The sequence below is a fragment of the Balaenoptera borealis genome (genome assembly GCF_965194805.1).
Source record: "Balaenoptera borealis genome assembly, chromosome: X".
Lineage (NCBI taxonomy): Eukaryota > Metazoa > Chordata > Mammalia > Artiodactyla > Balaenopteridae > Balaenoptera > Balaenoptera borealis.
The window spans coordinates 125,805,527-125,825,481 of NC_138881.1; the positions used below are offsets into that span (position 1 = coordinate 125,805,527).

Sequence of the window (19,955 nt, forward strand, 5' to 3'; positions counted from 1 at the left end):
GCTATTAGACAACGTGGGAGTGATGCTCAGTCTGGCAGGAGGAGATGAACCAGAAGACATGACTAGATCTGCAGTCAAGTGTGAGTTGAAGAGAGCGTGGGCTTTGGAGCAAGAGCTCCCTGAGTTCAAATCCTGCTGCTGCCATGTCATAGCCATAAACCTGGGTAATTTAGTCTAACTTTTCTGAGCCTTGGTTTTCTCATCTGTCAGTTGGGGTTAATAATGGTGGCCACTGTGGTGAGCATGATGTAAGAGTCTGTATGTAAAGTCTGTGCACTTAGCATGCACTAAGTGTCACTTATTTCCCTTCTTCTGTTCACCTCTGTACATGGGATAGTACCAACATTCAGAATAAGGCAATTCACGGGTATCTTTTCACCTGAACCCTGAGAAGGGGGAAATCCAGCACTCATGTGGCCTGAGTGCTGGGCTGGAAATGACAGAGGAGAAATGCACAGAGGAGGTGGGAACAGATGAGGTTGACATGGTTAGAGGAAGCAAGGACAACACGTAGTCCGTGGCTTCCCAATGACTTTGCACATAAAGTCCCACTTAGAAAATGATACTATTGTATGGCACACTGGAATTAGACAAATGAGGCTATTCACAGTTCGAGACGTCCTTCCCACAGGTGGAGCCCCTGCCCCAGCCTCTGTCAGCCAACAGAAAGACTGAGGGGGTCAACCATGTGAGCCTGTGACTAGTTTGTAGCCCACTGGTTGGGAAGTTCTGGTATAGAGAACTTAAAAGTTCACTGCACTAGCCCCCTTAAGTCCTTTTTGGAATGAGGCAGGGGGTGAACGAATAAGACTTCAAGCAGTGAATTCCCTACGCTTGGCTTTGCAGTGGCCAAAGATAGCACTGGTTCCTGAGGTATAGTGCCAGGGACTGGGGAGAGGGGCCGCTTGTACACAAGGAGCAAAGGCCAAGTGGACGGATGTGTTCGGTGCCCTCCCCTCACTTTCCTGCCTTCTGTAGGTGAGCTCTTTGCACTGGCCTGCTCTAAGCCACTGAAGTTCTCTCTGTGTGGCCCATAATGCTTTGTGTGTCAGTACTCAATAAATATGTGTTGAGTTGGATTGAATAGATAAAGCTACTGGCAAAAGGCCCTGCCCTGCAGGTTTGAGCTTATGCACTGAGCTCAGCATTTCTCTGTTCTCCTTTATCTGTTTCTCCAAATCTTGCTCACTGAGCTCAGGATTCACCTCCAAACATAATCACTTCCTTTTTTTTTTTAACTTTTGAAGTCTAGTTCATTTACAGTGTTGTGTTTAATTTCTGCTGTACAGCAAAGTGACTCAGTTATACATATATATATTCTTTTTCATATTCTTTTCCATTGTGGTTTATCACAAGATATTGAATATAGTTCCCTGTGCTATATAGTAGGACCTTGTTGGTTATCCATCCATAATCATTAGTTGCAGTTACACTTGGTCCTAGTGGCCTCTCTCAAATGAAAACGATCCAGTGGCTAAGTTTCCAAAGATAGACCTCTCCTAAAAGAAGTAAAAGGGAGGAGATTCTGACACCTGCTAAAACATAGATGAACCTTGAGGATGCTATGCTCAGTGAAATAAGCCAGTCAAAAAGGACAAGTATTGGATGATTCCTCTTACATGAGGGACCTGGAGTAGTAAATTCACAGACACAGAAAGTAGGATGGTGGGTGCCAGGGGATGTAGGGAAGGGAAATGGGGAGTTGTTCAACTGGTATGGATTTTCAGTTTGGAAAGATGAAAAAATTTATGGAGATGGATGGTGCTGATGGCCTCCCAACAATGTGAATGCACTTGATGCCACTGAACTTCACACTTAGCAATGGTAAATTTTATGTTACTCGTATGTTACCACAATTTTTTTAACAAAGAAAAAAAAACACAAGGGTAACAGATGGTCTGTAGACCTCAGAAAGAGAAAACTGCATGAAGGTTTAACAATCAATTTGATCCTTCATTTTATTATTAAAAGAGAAAGCTTAGCATATGTCCAAGTTACTGTAATTTTCAATCCCATTTTGTAATGAGCTGAGTCACCTCTCTTTATTTCCTCCTTCTGTCTTCTCTCTTATAGTCTGGAAATGGATTTAAAATGTACTTGGGTCGGTGAAAGAACCCATTTCAGTTGAGCTCACTGTCAGGCCTCATGGACACCGGGAAGGGATGAGGGCTGGGAGGAGGCCATGGGAGAGGCAGAAAACCACTGAGAGAAGTGGCCGGGAGTGCCACTCACCTGCCATCACAGCAAGACTTTGGGCAGCCTTCCACCCTGTGGGTTAGTCCTTGGGAAAGGACACTCCTTTTGCTGTCTTCCCAGGGCGTCTGCCCAAGGCTTCTGGCGCTTTCTAAAAACTGAGTTGTGGCCTCAACTGAGCCACTAACTTATGAATTTGGTATGGTTTCTAGGGATACACTGTAGCCCTGTCCGTGGGTCCAAGCCTCAAAGTCTCTTACCAGCAATAGACCCCGCAATGTGGGAACAGTCCTTTCCCTCAGGGACCAGATTACAGGCTTGACAGGTTTTATGGGTTGAATTGTGTCTCCCCCCAACCCCCCAAAATGATATGTTGAAATCCAAACCCCTAGTACCTCAGAAAGTGACCTTATTTGGAGATAGTATTTTTATAGACATAATGAAGTTAAAATGAATTCATTAGTGTGCGCCCTAATCTAATAAAAGGGGAAAATTGGACAGAGACACAGACAAGCACACAAGGAGACACAGGGAGCAGACGGCCATTGACAAGCCCAGGAGCAAGGCCTGGAACAGATCCTGCCCTCATAGCCCTCAGAAGGAACCAACTGTGCCCATACCTTGATCTCAGACTTCCAGCCTGCAGAACCGAGACAAAAATTTTCCAATGTTTAAACCTTCTAGTTTGTGGTATTTTTTTTTTAACAATAGCCCTAGAAAACTAATACAGCAGGTAAAGCATGTTTTCCCCACATTCCCTTCATTGGATGCTGACAATGTGACATATGGCTGTTCATAGTCACTGTAGTCCCCCTGAGAATTCCTTTCACCTCACCTCTCAGGGTGCCCCCACCAGCAGGCATTAGAGGCATGTTGTGTTATTGGGCTCCAGGGAGAGTGAGTCGCTCTGCAGAAGAGGCCTTCATCTCACTGATCATTCCTGTCTCCTCCTAGTGGGCAGGTTCTAGAAGTGGAAGGAGAGCGAGAGAAGGCTGATGATGAAGGATTTCTTGATCAAAGGGCTTTAAGCACATTACTTGGAACAGGGCCCGCATCAAGTGTTCTCAGCTCAATGACTCATCACCAGAGCCTACCTGGGAGAGGGTCACTTTTCTGATCTACACAACCCCCCTCTTAATATAGTCTTGTCACTTCCAAAAGGAAGTAAAATTCCATGCTGAGATGGAGGGGTTATTCTAAGGAATTTAGAATGTTAAAGACTTAGTCATACGGACTCTCAAATGCTCCCTAATCAGTATCACTGGGATATTGCTAAGGTTTTATTTAGTAAGTCCATTAACAGCCTCTCACCTCCTCTCAGTTCATTATTTAGTGCAGTTAGAGTGCCTATTATGGGAAATATGTACTGTCATCTGCAGCTTAGACATAAAATTATGCTCTGTGCATAGTTGGTCAAAGCACCTCCACTCAGCTCATCACGATTTTTCAACCAGGACTGAGCAAATTGCTGTCTGATTATTCTGTCCAGCCCCATCAGTTAAGGGGCCTTTTCCAGTCCAGTGTCTAAAGACTCAGCCAAAATAGGTTTTTGTCTAAAAAGATTGGTTTTGAAAAATGAGATGAAGTGCTGTTCAAAGTGGTTTAGAGAACAAACTTCATTTCATCAAAGTACAGTGTCTTCCTCACAAATCCCTTCTGGTTTAATTTCTCTCCAGTAAGTTTCACTGCCTGAATTGGTGCAAAATGTGCAGCAGTTGTGGTAGCAATAATGTCGTACTGGAAATTAAATCAAATGTGTTGATTTTCTACGGGGATCCTGGCATTTTTCCACAAAGGTTTCTACCTTTTCCCCGCAAAGAACTTACAGGGAAGCAGCACATGCCTCTAACCCAGACCTCTCCTCTGAATTCCAGACCTGGAGAACCACCTGCACCTTGGACATCTCCAGTCACTTACACCCTAAACTCCTTAAACTCATCCTGTACAGCCAGTGAAAAATGAAAATCACCACCATCTCGTCCCACCCAAATTTGTTTCCCCTTCAATACCCAGCATCTCAGGGGATGGCAACTACTGATTTGCCAAGCTCTGCAACTCCCTCTTCAACTGCCATCCTCAATGACTTTCCCTTTTCACCCCCGTATCAGTAGCCAAACCTTGTTAACTCAGTCTTCTAAACCTCTTCTATCCTCTCCATCCTCACTGTCTCTCCAGTAATTTAGTGTTGTTCTCTGAACAAGGAGATACCCATCTGGGATTCAAATTTGCTGTGGAGGATTCCCATCATGGCCCCATTCATGCATGGGTCTCCTCAAGTTTCTGTAAGTGAGCGTCCCCATGAAGCCTGTGCTGGCAGCAGATCAGGAATGGGTTTCCCTTTCTCGAGGGGAGGTCTGTAGCAAGGGGAAGGGGAGAAGCTCTGCTATGTGGCATGGAAGCAGGATGGATGGTATTGGCACACTGTACCGCTCCACCCCCAGACCCTGAAACTCCATGAGGGGAGGTTGGAGAAGGGGCCAAAGTACACCCTTCTTCCTTGGGAGGCATTTCCCATGCTATCTGGGGGAAAGGGTGGGAGCCAGGACTGAGCCTGAGCCTAAATTAGGAAGTAGATGGGTTTGTCTTTAGTGCCTCCCACCTTCCTTTCTTTATTCTCTTCTGAAGTCCCCTGGGCACCCAGTACCTTCGTGGGATGGTAAGTCACATCAGCTAGACAATGGAACTCAGCAGTGTGGTTACACCCAAGAACGGTCATGGCAAAGGTCTGATGACTCACTGCTCTAGCAGGGGCTGGTTCTTATTCAAAGGATAAGAGATGTCACTTTTCTTTTTCTTAACTCCTATCCCAGACTTTGGCTGTACTACAGAAATGTTTGTGGTTAATGATGATGGTATTCACATAGATTGACCTTATTCCCAGGGCTCTGTGTTTTAGTCTCAGTTCTACCCCAAGAGAATACCAACAAGGAGGAGTTTGTCTCTAGAGTGTGATCAAAGGATCTGGGCTGTCATCTGAGCTTACTCCTGTTCAAGTCACTAATGAAACGCCAGCCCCGAGAGCTCAGCATTCATCTGGTGTAGTCATTTTCTATACATGCTGGTGGTCAAGCACATTGGCAGTTGCCCCACTTGGGTTGAGAGCGAGGATGGTGTGCTGTTCCCACTCACTTGCTCCTAAACTCAGAGCTTCTGTACAGCTCTTCTCTTTTCTATTCCACCTGATGATTTACCAGTCCTTTGGATTAATTTTTTAGTGTAAAATGTATCAGACATACAAATAAGCAAAAAAAAAAAAAAAAAAAAACAGAGTAATACAACCGGTGCTTATATGCCCACCATTCAGCTTAAGTAATTAAACAGTACAAAATGCAATTGAAGTCCCTTGTCTACCCCACCCTGATTTCATTCTCCCGCCTCCTGCCCAAGGTAATTGCTCTTTTGAATTTAGTGGTTTTCATTCCCATGCCTTTCTCTATTCTTTTTTTTTCTCACCAATTTTTTTTAACATCTTTATTGGAGTATAATTGCTCTACAATGGTATGCTAGCTTCCGCTTTACAACAAAGTGAATCAGCCACACATATACATACATCCCCATATCTCCTCCCTCCTGCGTCTCCCTCCTTCCCAACCTCCCTATCCCACCCCTCCAGGCGGCCACAAAGCACCGAGCCGATCTCCCTGTGCTATGCGGCTGCTTCCCACTAGCTAATCAATTTTACAGTTGGTAGTGTATATATGTCCATACCACTCTCTCACTTTGTCCCAGCTTACCCTTCCCTCTCCCCATATCCTCAAGTCCGTTCTCCAGTAGGTCTGTGTCTTTATTCCCGTCTTGCCCCTAGGTTCTTCATGACCTTTTTTTTAGATTCCATATATATGTGTTAGCATACGGTATTTGTTTTTCTCTTTCTGACTTACTTCCTTCTGTATGACAGACTCTAGGTCCATCCACCTCACTACAAATAACTCAATTTCGTTTCTTTTTATGGCTGAGTAATATTCCATTGTATATATGTGCCACATCTTCTTTATCCATTCATCCGATGATGGACACTTAGGTTGCTTCCATGTCCTGGCTATTGTAAATAGAGCTGCAATGAACATTTTGGTACATGACTCTTTTTGAATTATGGTTTTCTCAGGGTATATGCCCAGTAGTGGGATTGCTGGGTCGTAAGGTAGTTCTATTTTTAGTTTTTTAAGGAACCTCCATACTGTTCTCCATAGTGGCTGTATCAATTTACATTCCCACCAACAGTGCAAGAGGGTTCCCTTTTCCCCACACCCTCTCCAGCATTTATTGTTTGTAGATTTTTTGATGATGGCCATTCTGACCGGTGTGAGATGATATCTCATTGTAGTTTTGATTTGCATTTCTCTAATGATTAATGATGTTGAGCATTCTTTCATGTGTTTGTTGGCAGTCTGTATATCTTCTTTGGAGAAATGTCTATTTAGGTCTTCTGCCCATTTTTGGATTGGGTTGTTTGTTTTTTTGATATTGAGCTGCATGAGCTGCTTGTAAATTTTGGAGATTAATCCTTTGTCAGTTGCTTCGTTTTTTCAAATATTTTCTCCCATTCTGAGGGTTGTCTTTTCGTCTTGTTTATGGTTTCCTTTGCTGTGCAGATGCTTTTAAGTTTCATTAGGTCCCATTTGTTTAATTTTGTTTTTATTTCCATTTCTCTAGGAGGTGGATCGAAAAAGATCTTGCTGTGATTTATGTCAAACAGTGTTCTGCCTGTGTTTTCCTCTAAGAGTTTAATAGTGTCTGGCCTTACATTTAGGTCTTTAATCCAATTTGAGTTCATTTTTGTGTGTGGTATTAGGGAGTGTTCTAATTTCATTCTTTTACATGTAGCTGTCCAGTTTTCCCAGCACCACTTATTGAAGAGGCTGTCTTTTCTCCACTGTATATTCTTGTCTCCTTTATCAAAGATAAACTCTCTGCCCAGTCCTAAATATTAGAGATTTTGTCCTATTTTTTTCTGAAAGTTTTACTGTTTTATACTATGATCCATTTTGAGTTAATTTTTATATAAGGTATGAGATTTTGGTCTATGTTCATTTTTTGCCTATAGATGTCCAATTGCTGCAACACCATTTGTTCAAAAGGCTATCTGTCCTCTCTTGGACTTATTTTGCACATTTGCCAAAATCAATTGGTCATATTTGTGTGCACCTCCTTGGTTTTCTGATCTTTTCAGGGCTTTAACTGGTTCCATGTCGCATTATGCATTGCCTTAATTTCCTCTGAGATATGTAAAAAGTGAATCATCATTTTGTAATGATACCCATATTGTAATTAAAAAAGATTTTTCAACAATATCTAATTAAGCACTGATCATACAGTATGAATTTAACTTGATTATTGTTAGTCTCAACTCTTCAAGGGGCTAATTCTAACAATTAAATTAGCCTGAAGCCACAGAGAATCGTGAGGTGAATCAGAACTTAAAAGTATAAAAATACACTTTTCTTTTTTACTTTAAGAGACTAAGCGGGGAAACTTCAAAGCTATTAGATCATAGAAATGTTAGAAGAGAAAACAGCAGATGGGAGTGGACTGGCTCGGAGGTTCTGCCAGCTAATGAAACTAAATGTCTCTTTTTATTCTGTCTACTAAGTGGGCCTTCACTTATATATAGTTATGTTGCCCTACGCAGTAGTTGTGTTCTTAGAAATTTTGAGTGCATGTCACCTCCACAGTGTAATGTACTAGAAAAGAGCCCTCTCTAGACTGGAAGACAGTAGTCCAGGCATCTAGTCCCAGCTCTGTCTCGAACCCACTGTGTGACTTTAGACAATCACTTAGCTCTTTGGACATGAAAAACTGCACTTTATCAAGCACTTTACAATAGCTCAGCTGCTATGCTGAGCACTTTACATGTTTGACTCCTTTAATCCTCACAGTAACCTTGTGAGGTGAGCCAGTATCATCCCCATTTTACAGATGTGGAAACTAAGGCTTTGAGAGGTTAAGTAGCTTGTCCAAGGTCACATTCTTTTTTTTTAAATTTAATTTATTTAATTTATTTATATTTGGCTGTGTTGGGTCTTTGTTGCTGCGCACAGGCTTTCTCTAGTTGTGGCGAGCAGGGACTACTCTTCGTTGTGGTGCGCAGGCTTCTCATTGCGGTGGCTTCTCTTGTTGCGGAGCATGGGCTCTAGGTGCACGGGCTTCAGTAGTTATGGCATGCAGGCTCAGTAGTTGTGGCTCATGGGCTCTAGAGCACAGGCTCAGTAGTTGTGGCGCACGGGCTTAGTTGCTCTGCGGCATGTGGGATCTTCCTGGACCAGGGCTCGAACCCATGTCCCCTGTATTGGCAGACAGATTCTTAACCACTGAGCCACCAGGAAAGCCCTAAGGTCACATTCTTGGTGGCTCTTTAATGACCACATCACATCAATGGATGTCAGAGGGCAGAATTCAGGTGGCCAGAGGAGCTCTCTTTGGTCTGGGCTACATATGTGAGGTAGGATCTTAATCCAGCAGGACTGAGGGTAGAATTTTGACAAGCTGAAGGAGAAACAGAAGTTAGATATATTTATTAGCACTTTACAGATGGGGAAGCTGAAGTTTAAAGAAGTTATATAACTTGCCCAAAGTTACAATATTTTCCAGGACTTCAACTCATGTTGTACTTATAAGGGAATCAGGGCTCCTTTTCCAGGCTAAGGCCAGCCTCTCTACTTGTCCTATGGATCCCATCTCTTTCTTCTTCTTGGGGAACTGGCTCTTCATCAGTTATTCCCTGTCATCGATGAAAATAACTTCTTATTCTGGGCTGTCTCTTTTGCCCCAGCAATTAAATATAAATATATCCCCAAATCTTTCTGCATTAAAAATCCCTCCTCCTATCTTCATCTCAGCTACCTCTCAAGCTCATGAGCTATCTCTCTCCTGCTCTCAGAGCCATCCTTCTGTAAGGGGTTGTCTACACTCAATGTCTATACTTCCTCACCTCTCACTCACCCCCCTCCTACTGCCATCTGCCTTCTGTCCCCAACACTTCTCGTATACTGTGCTTACCAAAGTTATCAACGACATCCTTGTCACTAAGCAATGTTTCCTTTCTCATCTTGCTTGACTTCTCTGCAACAGTCAATGAACTTGATTAATACCTCTTCTCCTGAGGCTTTTCCCTTGGCTTACAAGACATGGTGTTCTTCTGTCTTTTTTTTTCCTATCTCTTTCTCTCCTTCCCTGTCTCTTTTGCAGGTTCACTGTCTTCCCACTTAGTCACTTTGTATTATTCTTCTAATATGTTTGCTGGACTCAATGTGCTATTATGTTGTTGAGGACTTTTGTGTTTCTGCTCATGAAGGATATTGGTCTGTACTTTTCCTGAAATGTCTTTTTTTTTTTTTTTTAAATCATGGTATCTTTAGTTTCATAAAGATAATCAAAAAGTGTTCTTCCTCTTCCATTTTCTGGAAGAGATTGTGTAGAATTCATGTTAATTCTTCTTTAAATGTTGGTAAAATTTTCCAGTGAAACTATCTGGGCCTGGACATTTCTTTTTTGGGACATTAAAAATTATAAATTTAATTTATTTAATAGTTATAGGACCATTCAAATTATATATTTCATATTGAATGGATTGTGTTTGGATTGTTGTTTTTTTGTGTGTGTTTTTCAGAGAACCGGTCTATTTTGTCTGAATTATCAAATGTATGTGTGTAAAGTTGTTCACTGTATGCCCTTATTGTCATTTTTGATACCTGCAGCGTCTGTTATGATATCTCCTGTTTCATTCCTGATAGTGGTTATTTGTGTTTTGTGTCCTTTTTTGGTGGTCAGTCTTGCTAGAAGTCTGTCAATTTTATTCATCTTTGCAAAAAACCAATTTTTTTCATTGATTTTTCTATTTTTTTCTGTTTTCAATTTCATCAATATCTTCTCTGATCTTTATTATTTCCTTCCTTCTGCTTGCTTGGGGGTTTATTTCACTCTTATTTTTCTAGGTTCTTGAGGTTGGAACCTAGGTTATTTATTTGAGACTTTTCTTTTTTCTTTTTTGTACGCATTTAGTGCTATAAATTTCCCTCTCAGCACTGATTCAGCTGTGTCCTCCTACAAATGTTGGTATGTTGTATTTTCATTTTCATTCAGTTCATTGTATTTTTTAAAATTCCCTGAGATGTCCTCTTTGACCCATGGATTATTTAGAAGTATGTCACTTAGCTTCTGTGTGTTCATAGATTTCTCCATTATCTTTTATTATAGATATCTATTTTGACTCCATTTTGGTCAGAGAATACACTCTGTATATTTCAATTATTTTAAATGTGTTGAAGTTTGTTTTCTGGCAAAAGATAGGGTATAGTCTATCTGGTATATGGTCCTTGGGCCCTTGAAATCAGATAATATTAGTCCTCTGACTTTGTTCTCTTTCTCATACTTTTTTTCTTTTTTTTTGCTATTCTTGTTCTTTTATCAATCTACATAAATTTTAGAATTTTTTTGTCATCTATATCTACTAAAAAGTTTTCTGGGATTTTTATTGTGATTGCTTTGAATCTATAGATCAATTTGGTGAGATTTGACTTCTTAACAATATTGTCTTTCAAGCTGTGGACATGGTATATCAATCCATTCAGTTTGGACTTCTTTCACCTTTTTCTTTTTTCAAAGATGTAGTCATTCATTAATTTATCCATTCTACAATTCATTTGTTCAGTGTCAACCCTGTGACACACTGGGGTTAGAGCGGTGAATGAGGCAGATGAGACCTTGGCCCTTAGGGGGAGACAGACAGTAAACAAGGACAGTGTGATCAGGAGGGACACACAAAGCGTTGGTACATCATCCAGTAGGGGCTGCAGGGGAAGGCAATGAGGGGGGCATTGAAGGCCTTCACCAGGAAGAGCCATCCAAGCTGGGATCTGAAGCATAGGTAGGAGTTAGGCAGGTGAAGGGGGGAAGGGTATTACAGGCAGAGGAAGTAGGGTGTGCCAAGGCTTTCTTCCAACATTCAGCTGCATTATGGGCAATCTGGTTTCATGGGACACCAGCCTTTGGAGTGTGGAGAGCCCTCAGGGACTAGTTTTCGGAGAGGAACTCTAAAGCTGTGCAGGTGTGATGCTGCATGAAATGTTAGGAGAACACAGATTCAGTCTAGTCTGACTGTTTGATGGGATGTTAGGAGCAGAAAGGAGGGATGTGAGTGTATATATGTGTGTCCCCATCTCTCTTAGGGAGGGGGCTGGATACTGAGTTTGGAATGGTAAATTGGAAAAGGCTTGTGAAGACTTGGATGCCACGTTACGAAGTTTGGACCTTATCCTGAGGGTTGAATGGCAGTGCTCTGAAAGGTCAGATCTGTGTTTTAGAAAGAGCAAGCTGGCTATGGTGTGAGAATGGATTTGACAACTGACTTAACCCTTGTCTCTCCTAGAATGTAAGCTCCATGGGAGGAGGGACTGGATATGTTTTGCTTACCACTGAATCATCAGCACAGTACCTAGCTCAGGGCAGAGCCTCAATAAAAAGTGGTTGAATAAATGAATGAATGAATTTACTGCAAGTGTCCAGACAAGAGATGGTGCAAGGCTGAACTATGCAGTGACAGGTTTCATGTGGTATTAAGGGGATCAGACCAATAGGACCAGGTAATCAGAATGTACATAAACTACTTAGCACTGGCTCAAGCACAAGGTAAACGTTCAATAAATGGTAGCCGTCTTTGGCTTTTTATCAATGATGAAATCTAGGCTCCTAAAGTTTCTGGCTTGGGGTTCTAGAAACATCGTGCTCAGCACTCACCAGCAGTCCACTGAGATAGAAAGAAGCTGTTGGGGGAGTAGGTAAGTCTGCAAGTGAAGATAATGAACTTCGTTATAGACATTGAGTTTTGAGGGACTGTCATGAGATTGTTGGCAATGATGATCTGGGAGGCACTGGAGACAATCCTTAGGTACTATCAGTAGCAGCTTTACATAACGCAACCAGGGCCCAAACAATGGAAAAAAATGTAAGAGCCACTATCATCCTGAAGGCTTGGATGTGATTTGGGCATGGGGGAGTGTGGTCCTCAGGAGCTTATGGTCAGGAGAGGCGGCTCTTGCTGATATTTTGAAGAGCTTGAGATGTTTTTTGGCTAGAGCTTGGAAAACAGGGAATGACGTGGGGTCTGACTGGTCAGTGTCATTGGGAAGAGGTCTACTGAGTAGGCTTACCCATGGTCCAGGCTCAGCAGACCGAAGTTCTACCTCTTCTAGCTCTTAAGACATGAGAAGGAAGAGAAGCATGACACCTAGTACTCCGTTTACTCTTTGAAATTTCTGAAGATCTTCAGCAACTGCAAATATCTAGACTGGACTCCAATCTCATTGTGAACAAATGATTGGGTTCAGGTAGATTATGTCTCCTTCCCATTCCCAGCAGGTCCCTGGGTACCAAGCCAGAGCCCTCACCTGCTGGCCCAGCTACCCACCTGCCTGTATATCTCCCCACCCACCTGGCCAGCTGGCTGCCGGGGCCCTCAAAGCCCCTCAGACTCTTTCAGTTCCGGTTGGCTTTGGCTGCGTGGGCCTAGAGGAACATCCATAAAAAGATTCCTCCTGTGGTAATTTACTTGCAGGTCTCCCGGTGAAAGGAATGAGTCATACAGCAAAGACGATCTTGTCAACCTAGCCAGTTCTGCTCTTCGTAGTCCCTAGGCTTTAGTGAGAAGAGATGACATTTTAGGAATCACCTAGCTGCTTGAGCCAGCGACTGACAGCCTGTTCCCCCGGGGATTCTGCAAAGACTACACGGGGCAAGAAATGAGGAAACCTGGCTCAGAAGGAGGAGGACCAGGCTGGATGATGCCACCCTCCTCTCCATGGGAGACCGTGTTGTTTTCTATCCACCAAGCATGTTTCCACCATTTGCCACTGAGCAGTCAACAGTGGAGAGACCTGGCCCTTCCAGGAGTCATCAAGGCTGGTTGGGGTTGTGGGCAGCCTCCTCTGGTTCTGGGCACACAAGGTAAGCGCATCATTTGTGATTGTGACCAACTTGAATCCTACCCTTAAATCAAGTGTTGGCCTCAGGTATTATCTCCTCTCTTTGTATTCTTCTAGGAAGATTCCATTGTTTGGCTTTTATCAAAACACTTATAGGGGAAATTTGAAGTGTGACTGATATTTCCCTGTCCAGCTGGTCACACTGAATTTTGACAGTTACTCTCATTAAAACTGCATAACAATCCAGTGAAGGCCACATAGGGCAGGAATTGTCACCATTGTCATCCACTTTGTAGATGAAGAAGCTTAAGCTCAGAGAGGTGAAACAACTGGCCTAAAGTAAAATAGCCCCAAAGTGGCTGGGCTGAGACCTGAACTTGGATTGTTTACTTCCCAGGCCAGTACTTCTTTCATTCCCTTATACTAGCAGGGACTTTGCCTGTAAGGGATCATGTGAAGCCAGCTGGCAAATGACATTCATAAGAGTCATGTTGGAGAGGGGTGGCAGCCGAATTGGGCTTGATGTTTTGCTTTGCTATGTTGCAACTTTGCTCAAGTGATGTGGGATCAGGCTGCTTTGATTTTCAGCTCTTCAAGAGCTCATCTTCTGCCAAATATCTTTGCCTTCTACAGATCAGCTAATCCACAAGTGTGCTCTCTAGTCTTGGAAATTCAAATCAGAGTACTTTCGTTTTTACCGAGAAGAACTGACTCTTAAAAAATATCTAGAGTCATAGAATCTCAGAGCTGGAAGGTAATTTAGAGCATTAATCCAATTTTTTCAATCAATGGTCTAGGAAACCCAGGCTCAGAAGGGAATAACCTTCAAGGTCACACAGCTAGTTAATGGCAGAAATGATCTTCAGGGGCCATGACCTCTCTTCATATTTCGAAAGAGCTGTCATAGGGCAGAGGGAGTAGATTTTCCCTAGGTCTTCAAAGCTTGGAGGTAGGACCCATGGCAGCTTTTGGTGGGCTCTGAGGAAGCTGCCCACTCAATTTTTTACTCTGGCCTTCTTTGGATTAGGGGAATGCAAGGAAGATGGCTACTGAGGAGTCAAAGAAGGCTATAGGATGGGATTTGGAGACTGTTGAGAAAGCTCATGGAAATCAGGCAGGACTGGGCAGGAGGCCATAGCCCACCACTTAGGTGTTTTATGATTTCAGACAAGTGGCTTAATCAAAGTTTTTGCTTTTGAGCCCCCTCTTATCTATAAGATGTGTGTAATATCCATTCTTGGGATTATCAAATGAGGGAACAACATGCATATACATATGTGTATATATACATATATGTGTGTTCCATCAAAACATTTATAGATTATTAAGTATGTAGAGAGATGATAGAGAGATAGAGAGGTGATGGATAGGTAGGGAAACCATGGAGAGAGATCCCTCTCTATTAATGGGCAGCCCACAAAGTCCACGAGATCAGGCCCCTCTTGTCATTGTTACCCCCATCCTCCATTTTTCAAATGGAACCAACAAGCAAGCAGCATTAGCATTAACACTGAAATCCGTCTATGTCCTGGGTCTGTACAAAGATGAAGTTGTTAACTGTTAGGGCTATTACAAGGATTAGGTGAAGAAAATACCACTGATGTATTTGCGTATGTTTGGGTAGAGTACATCTCCCAGTGTCTGGCACACAGGAGACCTGCAGAAAAGTGTGGTAAACCAAACATTTGTGGAATGAATTTTTAAAAAGCCATAAGTACATCAAGCAGTCCTCTCAGTGGCTAGTAATGCCCATGTGCTCAGATGAGTTGAATAGTGGTATTATATTAGTGTTTGTGAAGAGTCCCATAATCTTAATAACTACAGCTCTCTAGGGGCACATTTAAGGACCTCAAATGAGTTGGGAATATGGCTAAGAGGAAACAGCATTCAAATCAAAGGTTCTACAGTGGTAACTAGTTGAACTTGGCTGGAAATTAAATATGGACACAGATATGGTCTGTTTCCATCTTTCTCCTATTACTTGGCAACTTATTGGACTGAAGCTAGGAGCGCAGATGCCACTGGAACTAATTGGAATCTTCCCAGGCTCTGTGCCCTGAGGTTGGTAGATGACCACAGTGGTAACATGATGGTGGAACAACTAGGGAATTCCAACATCTCATGGTTGGGAGGGAGGAAAGTAGCCAAGGCTTTCAGTGCTATAAACAAAATAGCCTGAGTCTTCTGTGGGGTCACCTGCCTATGGAGGAATCAACCAGGTCCAGCGTCTCAGAGCAGAGGAGCTGGGGTGTGTTGTGTCACTTATGAAGTGAGTGCTCCCTTGTGCCATAAAGAACCCAATCCAAGGCCTGGCACCGAGAATGTGCTTAGCAAACATTTGGTGAATGAGTCCAATTGGAGACTCATGGATAATTGAGGACCTCGAAGAGCTTTTGTTTATGTCAACATAATAGAAACTAAAGGTGAAAAATGTAAATATTTTCTTTGTTCGTTTAGAAATAACATTTTAATGGAAAAAAAACCTGTTTTCCAAAACAAACAAGAAAAATTAGACGAGTGGCATTGTTTGTTCTTTGCAAATCTCTTTAACATCTGGTTTAATAGAAGAGAGCTGGATTTTCCTACCTCCAATATATTGTGATATTATATGTCATGTAGCCTCTTTTTTTTCTTTTCTTTTTTTAAAAAATTAATTAATGTATTTATTTATGGCTGTGTTGGGTCTTCGTTTCTGTGCGAGAGCTTTCTCTAGTTGTGGCAAGCGGGGGCCACTCTTCATCGCAGTGCGCGGGCCTCTCACTATCACGGCCTCTCTTGTTGCAGAGCGCAGGCTCAGTAATTGTGGCTCACGGGCCCAGTTGCTCCGCGGCATGTGGGATCTTCCCAGACCAGGGCTCGAACCCGTGTACCCTGCGTTGGCAGGCAGATTCTCAACCACTGCGCCAGCAGGGAAGCCCTGTCATGTAGCCTCTTGAAGACTCCCCTGTATACTCACGAGGAAAAAAAAAAAAAACCCAAGTAATGCCTTAGTATTATTATGAAAAGATTCTTGATCTAGTAGATCCCCTGAAAGGCTCTCAGGAACCCCAAGCAGTCTGGGGAACCACTGCTCTATGGTATATATCTACCAAGGCAATTTCTGGGCGATAGGTTATGCACATTTTTAACCTTACTAAATATTTCCAAATTTCTCTCCAAAGTGGTTATGATAATTTATACCATCAGAAGCAGTGTTTGGGAGTTCCAGTTTCTCACATCTGAGTCAAAATTTGGTATTATCAGAATTTTAAAATTTTACCAGTCATGAGGGATATGTTTTAAATTTGCATTTCCCTGATTACTAGTGAGGTTGAACATATTTTCATGAGTTTATTCAGGTGCTCTCTTCTGTGAATTCCCTGATTCTATTTTTTTGTTCAATTTTTAATGCATTTGTTTATTCAGCTTTGATTAATAAGAGTTTTTAGTATATTCTTTATATATTCTACTCCCTTGTCAGGAATAAGTGTTCTAAATACTTCCATGCTATTGCTTGACATTTATTTTTGATGCACAGAAATTTTTTATTTCAATGTAATCAAAATCACAGGCTATACTTTTTTTCCCACAGGCTATACTTTTTTCCCACAGGCTATACTTTTGGAGTCTTACTTATTTAATTCTTCCTTATCCAGAAGATATAAAAATCTTAATTTTTTTCTTCTAAGAATTTTAAAGACCTTATTTTCACATTTAGATATTTAATCTGCCTGAAGATTGACAGGTTTTTGGTATGATGTTAAGTAAAGATATACTTTTTTTTTTTTTTTTTTGCCATGCCACGGGGATTGCAGGACCTTAGTTCCCTGACCAGGGATTGAACCTGAGCCCTCGGCAATGAAAGTGCAGAATCCTAACAACTGGGCCACCAGGGAACTCCCAAGATATACTTTTTTATTTTCATCTTTTATATAAAGATAACCAGTTGTCCTAGGATTATATAGTAAATGCACCATCATTTCCCCCACTTATTTCCTTATATGTGGCGAGCTGTTTCCAGATTCTCTATTTTGTTCCGTTAGTTTGAGTTCCCTCACTTCGTTTTTCTTCTGCAAAATATTTTTGTTATTCCTTGTTATTTTGTTATTCCTTTGTTATTTTGTTAATCCTTTACTATTAAAAGCTTTTAATGAGATACATAATACAGTTGACCCTTGAACAAGGCGGGGGTTAGGGGCGCTGGCCCTCCACACAGTCTAAAATCCAAGTATAATTTATAGTCGGCCCTCCATATCCACAGTTCCTCTGTATCCATGATTCCACATCCACAGATTTCAACCTATTGCAGATTGTGTAGTGCTGCAGTATTTACTATTGAAAAATATCCACGTATAAGTGGACCCAAACAGTTCGAACCCATGTTGTTCAAGGGTCAACTGTACATACAAAAGAATATGTAAATTGTTCATGTAGAGTTTAAATTATAAAATGAACACCTAACTAGCACCTTGGAAGTCCCTTTAAACCTCTACCCAATCACATTCATTCTTCATCCCCCAAAGACTACAGGTAAATGCTGTTGTTAGTGTTGGGTTAATCATTCACCTGCTTTTTTTATAGTTTTACTGTATGTACCCCTACTACATATTGTTTAGTGTTGCCTGTTCCTAATATAAACGGAACCATATCATGTATTTTCTCCTTGTTTTCTCTTGTGACTTGCTCCCTTCCCTCATTATGTTCCTAAGATTCAGCTTTGTGAGGTGCATGTAACTATAATTTATTCATTTTTACTGCTGCATAGTATGCCATTGTGTGAATGTATCACTATGTATTCTATTAGTAGACAGTTGGGTGATTGTTTCAGGCTTATGCACATTTCAAACAACACTACAATGACTGTTCTTTTATACGCCTCCAGATGCACATATGAAACAATTTCTCCAAACCAAGGAATATAATTGCTGGGTTATAGGGTAAGGGGATGCCAATTTCAGCAGGTAATGCCAAACTTTTCCAAAGTAGTTGTTATATTACTACCAACAGTGGGTGCAAGTTCCTGTTGCCCCACATCTTGTCTATGAATACTCTCTGTTTTACCTTTGTCAATTTGGTAGGTATGAAATATATCATTTTTGTTTTAATTTTCATTTTCTTGATTAAAATGGTCTTAAGCACATGTTTGTATGTTTATGGACCCCATGCAGTTCATTTCCTTCAAAATGTGTCTTTTGTCTAGTTTTTCTATTAGGTTATAATTTTCTTATTGATTTTTAGAAGTTCTTTACAACTTCTAGATATTAATTCTTTATCAGCTTTGTATACTTAAATATGTTATTCCAGCATGTAGCTTGTCTTTGTTACTTTCCTTAGGGGTTCTTTTAATGAACAGAAGTTCTTAATTTTAATGTAGTTGAGTTGATCATTTTCCTTATTGGTTTGTGCTTGTTTCTCTAACCCAAGATCATAAAGTTGTATGCTTGTACGATCTTCTGAATATTTTATAGTTTTGTATTTTACATTTAAGTCTTTAATAGAATTCTAAGTGATTTTCATATGGTGTGATGTTGACATTTCTTTTATTTTCCTTTCTTTTCATTTTTTTTGTGTATAGTTAAACTGTCCTCTCAGAACCATTTGTATTTGTAGTCCATCCTCCTCAATGATTTGCAATTCTTTCTCTGTCATCTATTAGGATACTGTGTACATGTGCATTTATTTCTCAACTCTATGTTTGGGCCTTTGTTTTTCAGCATAAATTTTAGAATTCGCTTTTTGAATTACACACACATACACAACCTTGGGAATTATATTGGTACTGCATGTAATATATAGATCCATTTGGGAGAGAATTGATATTTTTAAAATATTGAATCTTCCTATCCAAGATCACTATATGTTTCTCCATTTAGTTATGTATTTTAAAAGAATTTTCAAAAAATTTTACAGTTTTCTCCATAAAGGGCTTGCACATAATTTGTTAGGTTTATTGCTAAGAGTTTTCTTATTTTTTGACACTCTAAATTATATTTTTAACTTAATAGACTTTATTTTTTAGAGAGATTTAGGTTTATTGAAAAACTGAGTGGAAAGTACAGAGAGTTCCCATATGTGCCCTAACACCCACCCCATACAGTTTTGTCTATTATTAGCATCTTGCATTAGTATGGTACCTTTGTTACGATTGATGAGACAATATTGAAACATTATTATTAATTAAAGACCAGAGTTTACATTAAGGTTCATTCTTTGTGTTGTACATTCTATGAGTTTTGACAAATGTGTAATGATTTGTATTCACCATTACAGTATCACACAGAATAGTTTCACTGCCCTAAAGCCCCCCTGTGCTCCACCTATTAATTCCTTCCTCCCTCCCCCATGAATCTCTGGCAACCTCTAACCCTTTTACTGTCTCCACTGTTTTGCCTTTTCCAATATGTGGGTTTTTTCAAATTGGCTTCTTTCACTTAGCAATATACATTGAAGTTTCCTCCATGTCTTTTCATAGCTTGATAGCTCATTTCTTTTTAGCACTGAATAATGTTCCATTGTACCACTATTTGAATATACTACTCTTTGTTTATCCATTCATCAACTGAAGGGCATCTGGGTTGCTTCCATGTTTTGGCAATTATGCATAAAGCTGCTATAAACATCCATGTGCAGGTTTTTGTGTGGCCATAAGTTTTTAACTCCTTTAGATAAATATTAAGGAGTGCAATTGCTGGATTGTATGGTAAGAGTATGTTTAGTTTTGTAAGAAACTGCCAAACTGTCTTCCAAAGTGGCTGTACCATTTTGCATTCCCACCAACAACGAATGAGCGTTCCTGTTGCTCCATATCCTTGCCAGCATTTGCTGGTGTCAGTGTTTTGGACCTTGGCCTCCCTAATATGTGTGTAG

At 41.0% G+C, this 19,955-nt stretch overlaps 1 protein-coding gene and 1 long non-coding RNA gene across 2 annotated transcripts in view; one reads left to right on the forward strand and one right to left on the reverse strand.

The window, feature by feature from the left end:
* The window catches only part of LOC309620123, a 424,602-nt gene that overhangs the window by 26,614 nt on the left and 378,033 nt on the right, over window positions 1-19,955 (reverse strand). The gene's annotated exons all lie outside the window — the stretch shown is intronic.
* PASD1 (PAS domain containing repressor 1) overlaps window positions 12,834-19,955 on the forward strand; it is a 182,213-nt gene continuing 175,091 nt past the window's right edge. Inside the window, exon 1 of the mRNA XM_082376108.1 lies at window positions 12,834-13,131. The gene's annotated coding sequence lies outside the window, so the exon portion shown is untranslated. The remainder of the gene's footprint in view (window positions 13,132-19,955) is intronic.